The 9,168-nt window shown below is 39.1% G+C and overlaps 1 long non-coding RNA gene across 1 annotated transcript in view; it reads left to right on the forward strand.

Annotated features, from left to right (window-relative positions):
• The window catches only part of LOC116704574 (uncharacterized), an 82,627-nt gene extending 74,232 nt beyond the window's left edge, over positions 1–8,395 (forward strand). Inside the window, exons 3-4 of the long non-coding RNA XR_004335719.1 lie at positions 7,597–7,698; positions 8,211–8,395. This is a non-coding gene — a long non-coding RNA (uncharacterized LOC116704574). The remainder of the gene's footprint in view (positions 1–7,596; positions 7,699–8,210) is intronic.
• Positions 8,396–9,168: the final 773 nt, after the last annotated feature.

Raw genomic sequence — 9,168 nt, forward strand, 5'->3', positions numbered from 1 at the left:
CCCCCCCCCCCTCTCTCTCTTTCTCTCTTTGTTTTCTGTTCATTTTGCTGCCTGTGCACAAACATGTCTGCTGTCTGCCTGCATGCCTGGCAACCAGCAGGTTTGAGGCCTATATTTAATCACCACAAGGCTTAACTCCCTCTGTCAGTGACGGCTCATTTCACGTGGCGGCCCTGGACTTCTCTCTTCTCCCAATTCGGTGCCAAATACAATAATTCCTCTCTTTCGTTACCCTGCTGTATGTTATAATTTCACTATTTTTCAATGTCAGGGCCGAGCTTTTTGAGGAGTTTTTATTGAATTTCCTGCTGGACGCTGCTGCCGGGACCATTTCTTTTCACTGTCACCAGGCTTTCTCTGTGAAACCATCCTCTCTTGGCATTGTTTTTCCATCTTTCTATTTTAAGACAGTAAAATAGATTATTAGAGCATCATTTCATCATACATTAAGTACAGTGTTTCTCTGTCTCCACAGTTAATGTAATAAATTGTAGACCAATGCTTAGCATGCAGTAAATCTCCTGCAAATATACTATTAAAGGATTTTTAAATTATATATTTATAACCTATTTGCCAATTCAAGGCAACATCTCTAGAATGAAAAGGGGTGCAGAAGGCAAACAGGTCTCTCGCTTTGCATTTTGTCTTTTTCTTTCATTGTTTTTTGCTTTTTGGTCTATTTAAAGGCATTAAAGCAGAAAATTAGGGCCTGATTCCATAATACCCTAAGTACAGTGTTTCATTGTCACCACCATGAATGTTATAAATTAAATGGAGAAAATCCCCTGCCAATTTACCGTTGAAGGTTCTTTAAACAGTAAATCCTGTACTTTCATTTATAGCCAAAATGAAAAGAAATGCATGGGCAAATCTTTCCAGCATTAGAGGCAAACAGGTCTCTCTCATTGCATTTCCTATTGTTCTTTCATTGCTTTGCTCTTTTCCGTCTATTTAAAGACATTAAAGTAGGTTATTAGAGCATAATTTCGTCATAAACTAAAGACCAGCTTCCAGCATGAAGAACATCCCCCGCATATTTACTATTAAAGGTTTTTGTTACTCATCTATCTCCCCCGGGTGATATTATCTAACCCTCCTCAGCTACATGTGTTCACAATTCTTAAGCATTATAAATCTTCTTGCCGAGCTGTCATGAGTGTCTTGAAAGCATTAAAATGCCTGTTGTTTGACCAAATGGAAAGAGAGTCGATTCAAACAATACTTCACTCTTCCTGTCTCCGAGTTCACAGAAGTTAATGCGTTTGGCAGTAGCAGATGCCGTCCTCCCTTCTGAGTTTTGTGAGAGAATGTCACCCAAGTCTAATCAAATTATGGCTGTTATAGCAAATGTCAAACCTTCACTTTAAATTTAAGCCCCTCCGCTGACGGTTTGTGCACTTTTTTCCTCGTTTTGTTGTGATAAAGCAGAGATAAGATCTCAATGAAAGCATGTATAGGAGCTCTTTGATAATGTTCAGTGGTGGAAGAAGTATTCAGATCCTTTATGGAAGTAAAAGTTCAAATACCACACTGTGTAAAATACTCCACCAAAGTACTCCATAGTGTAGCAAAATGTTCCCTGTCAGTGTATGTTCAATTTTACTGCTGTAAATGTTTAAAGTTGTCCTCATTTTAAGTTGGCAAGTTTGATTTACAGCAATGCATCATACTCTTTAAGACCCTCATGTGTTTGTAGCGTCTCTGTCCTGTGAGAACCACGTATCTAAAAAGTTTTAAAAAAACTTGTCATGGTGTCAGAAAAACAGCCCTGTTTTCAGCTTAGTGACGATGCGTTGTCCAGCTGATCCAAGACGCTTTTTAAAGACTTTATTTAGCTTAAGAAGAAGTGGAATTTTCTCAACACATAAAGGAACTCTTCATCCTTCAGTTTATCATAAACATTCAACATCAGCACATCTGGAGATTTCACTGGACAGGAAGGGGATGAAAAACTGTCATCTGAAAAGTAACTAAGACTGTCAGACAAATAAATAAAGTACAAGATTTGCCTCTGAGAGATGTAGTTGTAGAGTGTGTTTATGTATTTTTTTACATTCCACCACATTAGTTATTGTGTGTGTGTGTGTGTGTGTGTGTGTGTGTGTGTGTGTGTGTGTGTGTGTGTGGTGTGTGTAACGTGTTGTGTGTGTACGCGTGTGTGTACGTGTGTACGTGTGTGTGTATGTGTGTGTACCAGCCAGTCCTTGTGACCTCTTAATATCGCATCACATGTCTGATCTTATTCTTGTCTGCCATCTGAACTCCTGTCATGTGCTCCTTTTGCCAATCTGTCACACTTAATCTTAGCGGAAAGGAAAACTTAAAGAGGAGAGCCTCCAGTGCCCCGGGAACGCTTGGGGTTGGGGTAGAGAAAAAAGGGAGCGGAGAAACAAAAGAAGAAGGAGTAGAAGAAAATCACAACGGCGTTGCATTTCAGGGGCATGAATGGCATCAATGATTCGCTGAGGGGGATAAATGGGGTGAGAGAAAGATGAGAGAACAATGTGTCTGTTGTTCTTTAATCTGGAGTAAATCATCTGTCTCTCTCTCTCTGTCAGGTGTTGAGCTCGGCTCTCATCACACAATGCTTCAAGGGTTTGCCCGGTACAGTGCTGTCCTAATGATTTAGTCAGGTCTCTGCCTTCATCTCATCTTCCTTTTCAGCAGCAGTCGAAGAAGTATTCAGATCTCTACTTTCAGTAAAAAATACCACAGTGTAAATATACTGTCGCATATAAAAATCCTGCACTCAAAAGTAAAAGTCGTTTCTGACATGTAGTGGAGTAGAAGTATAAAGTAGCAGCAAATGAAAATACTCTAGTAAAGTACCTCAAATGGGTTCTTTATTGCTTAGTACTTGATGAAATGTTACTTTCCACCACTGGTTGTCTGTGTCTGGTTGGCTTGATTTCATGAGATCATTTGAAGATCAAGATTTCTCAGTGACACGCTTGTTAACCCTGATGTTGTCCTCGGGTCAAATTTAACCCATTTTCAGTTTTTTAATCACAAAAAATGGGCGTTCGAAATAAGATGAAAATGTCAACATTAGAAATATCAAATAACTTTGGAAAAAACATTTTTAAAAAAGCACCCACAACATTGAAAAAGTGACAAAAATGTCCAAAAAAAAAGCGATAACTATTCTTTTCATGGTTGACGGGAAGATAACACAAGGGTTAAATTGATGATTATGGAGATTTTTCAGCTGACATTTGAAGTCTAATCAACTTCGACGTTTTTCCTGTGGAGAAAACATTCATGACAACAACCATTCCTCCCAAACTTGTCATTTTGATTTGTGTCCTTGGAAGATCATGAGTCAAACATGTTCAGATTTAGGTTATTGTTTCAAATAATCAGTTCCCCGAACGCAAACCCTGAGCTCGCTTTGTGTTTCCATCTGCCAGATGGGACAGCTGCTCTGGGTGCAGCTCAGCTTCACTGCACTTCTTCTCTGGGTGAAAAGTTCAAGTGCCAAAAATACACGTGGCTCCCTGAAGTTCATTAGCTTGTATTTCTGAAACATTAAGGTATTTTACCGAACAAACATATTTTTTCCCAATTATAAGCTTAAAAGAAAAAAGAATGATAATGTGTTAGCTAGAATGTGAAGTTATGAGCTCATAAACTTTTCTTTACACAATCAAATTGAGTTTGCATGTTTGGGATTAATGACCGTTATGAACCAGAGCACATGGACATATTTTCCCGGTGATATTGCTGCATCCAGTATGTTTCCAAATGAGCAGCTGAAGTCTGTTTTAGATTTGATTTCAATCAAAGGAATTTGGGATTTAACATTGTGGGAAATATGTTTGTTTGCTTTTTTTTGCCGAGGAATAGATTAGAAGATTAATACCACTCTCTAACTGTACTTAAATTGTGACGCTACAGCCAGTTAGCATAGCTTAGCATAATGACTATAAACAAGTGGACACAGCTAGCTTGGCCCTGCCTAAAAAATAAACAAAAAAAAAGGAATAATTCACTACAAGCTCACAAATATGTTTTATTCATACAAAATCTGCTCTCAGCCAAGAAATAGTCTCACACATAATCCCATGTTGGTTTTAGATTGTTTGTACGTATAAATAAAAAATATGTATAACAACTTTAGTGATCTGATTTTGTTACATTTGGACAGATCCAGGCTATCAGGCTATTTCCCCTGGTTTCCAGTCTCTATGCTAAGCTAACTGGCTGCTGGCTACAGCTTGAGTAGTAGCAATACCACAGTGTACCACAGTGTACTCTAGTGAAAGTCCTGCATTCAGAATTTCACTTAATTAAAAGTACAAAAATACTAGCATTGAAATAAACATCATATATAATAATAAATATACATAAAGTATCAAAAGTTCTCGCTGTGAAGAATAGCCCATTCAGAATCATATTTTACTAGATAATACGTATTGATGCACTCTTGAAAACATCACTTTAGTTATGCAGCTGTAAAGGAGGAACTCGCTTCATATACTTCTGCATAGCTTGTGAATTCACCCCCTGGGAATCAGTATCAAATATCAAAGATGTATCTTCTATAATAATAAATCATCATTTGTTTGTTGATTATATTTTTTATTATTATTAATCTGAATTGCTAAAGGAACTTAGGTTATTAAACACGTAGTGGAGTAAAAGTATAGTAGCAGGAAATTAAAATACCATATTAAAGTAATCGCACCTCAAAATTGTACTTAATCTAATCTAAATCTATTTACTGATAATTACTTCCCAATACTGGTTATGACAGTGGTATCAAGAGGTATTTTCTAAAGCGTCAAGCTACTGCTTTAATGCAGAGTGTTTACAACTGCACATGAAGAAGCGTTTTAACTTCAGAAATGAAATGCAGAAAAGTCATGTTACTGTATTCTTTTCCTCAACAATGTCATTTCACAACTTTACAAGGAGATTAATTTATAAACACCCTCAGGGTTTCTCCCTTCAAAGCTCAATTAAATGTTTTACGAGAGGAGTTGAAGTTATGGACTTCTACAGAAACTGAGACCATGTGGCAGGATGTAGAGCTGTTCTGTGTTTGACCCGAGCGGTTGGCATCAGCTTTAATATGTCAAATTAAACAAAGTGCTGTCGACAGAACAGGATTGACCCTCTTGTACCACCCAACTGAGGCCATTTTCAACCTACCTTTATTAAATTTGTATGACAGGATTTTCCTTCCTGACAATTTTCTTTCACTTGGCATCGAAAATGTCCATATTTTCAACATTTCGTGACCAGATAATGGAGGGTTCATGAAAAGTCAGTCAACTCAGACAGAAAACATATTATTGTCTGTATCACTAAGTGCTCATAAAATACTCATTTTCAGGTTCATAATTGTATTTAGAGGTTATATCAGAATAGGTTCATCTGATTTAATTTTCAAAAAACACCGTATATTTGTTGTACCGCACATTGCTGCAGCTCCTCTTTTCCCCCTGTGTGTTGAGCTCTCTGTTTTAGCTACAGAGTGAGACATCTTACTTCTGTACCATCTTTGTTGGGAGTCACACACGCTCAGTAGCTAGGTAAGGACTACTAGCCAGTCAGAAGCAGAGTATGAGGGCGTGCCACACTAGCAGCTAGGTGAGCATTATAACGTGTGTTACAAAGTGACACACGTTTGTCACAGAAGTAAAGTCTGGACTACAACAGAGCTGTTTGGAGCAGTTTGTGAAACGTGTTTACTGTTGGAGATGGTAAGTCCCTTTGGGGGGACTTATCACTTTGTAAACCTATAACATGCACAAAAAAGACGTATAGCCCCAAAAAAGGGAAGGGAAAAAGACAAAAAGCATAATATGAGCACTTTGTCATGTGAGTACTCTCATTGTTGTGCGCTGCACTTTGTTGATTGGCTGCAGCAGCTCAGCCAGTCACGCGTCATTCATCACGTAGATTAATACTTTGTAAGGTTGTTCTGTATTAACTGTATTACTAGTCTGGATCAACAGAAGTACATTGCCAGGATAAGCCTGAGAAGCGGCTTTGGCCATTTGCAACAAGAAAAATCTCCTTGTTAGCAAGTGAACTTTACACACTAATAATGGCAGGTTTTGACAAAAATTTGGATTGTGCCACAAGGCAGGCCTGCTTGGTTCTTTTGGTGAATGATTGTAAAGATTTACAGAGATTTTGTTTAGGCATTTACATATCTAACTGGGACGTCTTGGGGCAGATTGGTGGGATTGTACAAAGTACTTTAAAACTGGTAAAAGCAACTTCTGTTGTCAGATAAATGTAGTGGAGAAGTATAAAGTAGCATGAAATGGATATTAGGGCTGCACGGTATGTATATTGTGCCAGTTGATATTGCTATGACGATTAAAAAAAAAAAAAAACAACAATATATTGTACAGCTCCAATGGATAAGTAAAGTAGAAAAAATACCTCCAATATTGTACTTAACGCGAGTAAAAGTTACATTCTGCTACTTTTAAGCAGGTGTGCCTTGAAATGTGTGTGGCTAGTTAAGGACTGTGTGTGTGTTAGCCTCTCCTGTGTGGGCGTCGATACATCGACCTCCTGTCGCTGAAGAACACTTCACAGAACTCCATCAAAGAGAGAACCGAAGAACAGAAGAGCAGAGAGGGAGAACCGAGCGGGGGGAGGCATCAAAGGCCGATTCTTCCCACTGTTTCCACATGCTGCAACATCCCAGTGGTAACAGCTGACAAGCCCCTCCATAAACAGCCTGCTCAGATCCTGCCAGCAGGATGCACCCATTGTAAAGCATTTTACTCCCCCGGCTTTGTTTATTGAAGTGGTGCCTGGACAGCAGGGCAGCATGAAGGGGGACAGAGTCAATATAGAGAGGCAGAGCACAGGAATTAAGAAGGTTTAACTGTACAGGCCACAGCTTTATTGTTTAGGTTCACTCTCACCGCTCTCATGGTGTTGTTTTCAGAGAGAAATAGCTCTTAAAACCCAATGTATGCTACCTGCTCAGCAGCAGACGGCTGTTGGGTGAAGGTAATGGAGCTTTTAGTAAGGGAGAGGCAGATAGAAAACAGCTAAAAGAGAGACTGATGAAACTGCTGGATGTGTAAATACGTAATTATTTGCTAACAAGTTCACCATGTAAAAACTTGAAAGGTGATGATGTGTCAATGTTGTGCCTCTTAATGGCTGCAGATTTAACAGATATGTGTGCTTCCTCATCTCTTCCTGCTGTTTTTGTCTTCTATCTGAACAATCTTTTTTTTTAATGTTGCCTCTTTGCAAGCAACACAGCTAAAAGACCTGAGAGATTTTGGGGTAAATATTTGCTGTCAGGCTTGCCGATTATCTCCCCATAGCGAGACATATAATGTCTTGTTGCCAGAGAGCGGTGAGACGTCTTCTCCAGATGTCTCTTCAATGAGTGTAAATAGCACGGAAGTCTGTGCTTCATTTCACCAGCAGTGTGAGTGAAAGGTGTGACTTGACTTACACTCTTGTTCCTTTCTTCACATCAAAGGTGTTATTCAGAAAATGTGTTTTCCAGTTTTGAGCTCTACCTCTGCTCGGTGTGTCAACAGGTTTCTGCTCTCAGGTTTGTTTTCTTTTCTTCACCTCCTCTTCCGTTGTGTTTCCTTCTTTTGTCAGGGCTTGCTCTGTGTCTTTGTTTTGCCTCAGGATGAGTGGTTGAGCAAGAGGAAGAGGACAGTGGTGGAAGACTAGAGTCCTATACTGGAGTACACATTCAAGGTACTTGTACTTGAGTTTTTACATTATATTTTTAAACTTTATACTTCTATTCCATTACATGTCAGAGACAAATATTGTACTGTTTACACCACTACATTTGTCCGACAGCTTTCCCCTACTTTTAAAGCTAAATAAAGTCTCAAAAAGACTCTTGGATCAGCTGAAAAAAACATGTTTTTTTCAGTTTTTTAGAGATACAGTACGTAGTTCTCACAAGACAGTGACACCTCAAATGTATAATGATAATTAAGAATATGACGCATCGCTGTAGACTAGAACTACTCAACAGTATGTAACAGAGTAAAAATGAGGAAAAGGATCTGAAGCTCATAAACAAGGAAGGAAAAAGTAAAAAACAAGAACAATCTACTTTTTATTAAATTTTTCACTCTTCCTTAAAAAGATCCAAAATGGAGTTTTTCACCAGCCCGGCTCTGCTGATGCGTGTGTGTGTGTGTGTGTGTATAAATGTGCGTTTTTGTGTGTGTTTGTGTCCCTGACGCTCTTCAGAGATCAAAACTGTGAACATGACAGACTGGGTTGCATTCCTCTCAGGTGATGACAGCGATAATCCACAGGCAGTCTTGATTCAGCCGAGCAGAGATGATAAGGCTGGAGTGACCACTGACACACACTTACCTGAAACCCTCCCATTCGCCTTCAGGCCCGTGTGGGGAAAAATGTGGGTCATGGTGAAGACTACAAAGACACACACATGAACACACACGTCACACGTCTAAAGCTCTAATCCTCCCTGTCAGACTTTCTGACAACATGATGGACATAGAGGGGGGGGGGGGGGGGGAGTAGCGTTCAATGTTAAGTGGCAGTGACAGCAATGACAGTCCTTAGCAACACACGCAACACACACACACACACACACACACACACACACACACACACACACACACACACACACACACACACACACACCACACACACACCCACACCAACAGCAGTGGGAAAACAATAATCACACAATCCGGTCAACGCTACACACCCTTTCCTGGTAGCATCTCATCAGAGTACACTTACTTACAGAAATGAAGAAAAAATATCACAACACCCCAGTAATTCATAGTTGTTTATTATATAAATTAAATGATATTTTTTACACCAAAGAGCCCTTTTGTGAAAAAAAGATATACATGGTAAAAAAGGAAAAGTTAAGCTTTTGACGTACTTAGCCGTGATATCAGAGTAAAGAGACAGTAAGTCAGAATATTGGCTCACTAAATCAACATTATGAATTATGATGTTGTCACAAGGTTTAGATAGTATGTCATAATTATGAAATACAAATTCAAAATAGTAAGCCAAACTTCTTCTTTTTTTCATTATTTCTTTATATTTTTTTAGGCTTTTTACGGCCTTTAATCAACAGGAAAGCTTGAAGAGAGGAAAGAGGAGAGATGGGGGATGACATGCAGCAAAGGGCCGCGGGTCGGGTAAAGAACCCGGGCCTTTGCC

This window comes from Etheostoma spectabile, chromosome 16 (assembly GCF_008692095.1).
Source record: "Etheostoma spectabile isolate EspeVRDwgs_2016 chromosome 16, UIUC_Espe_1.0, whole genome shotgun sequence".
In the NCBI taxonomy this organism is placed as follows: domain Eukaryota; kingdom Metazoa; phylum Chordata; class Actinopteri; order Perciformes; family Percidae; genus Etheostoma; species Etheostoma spectabile.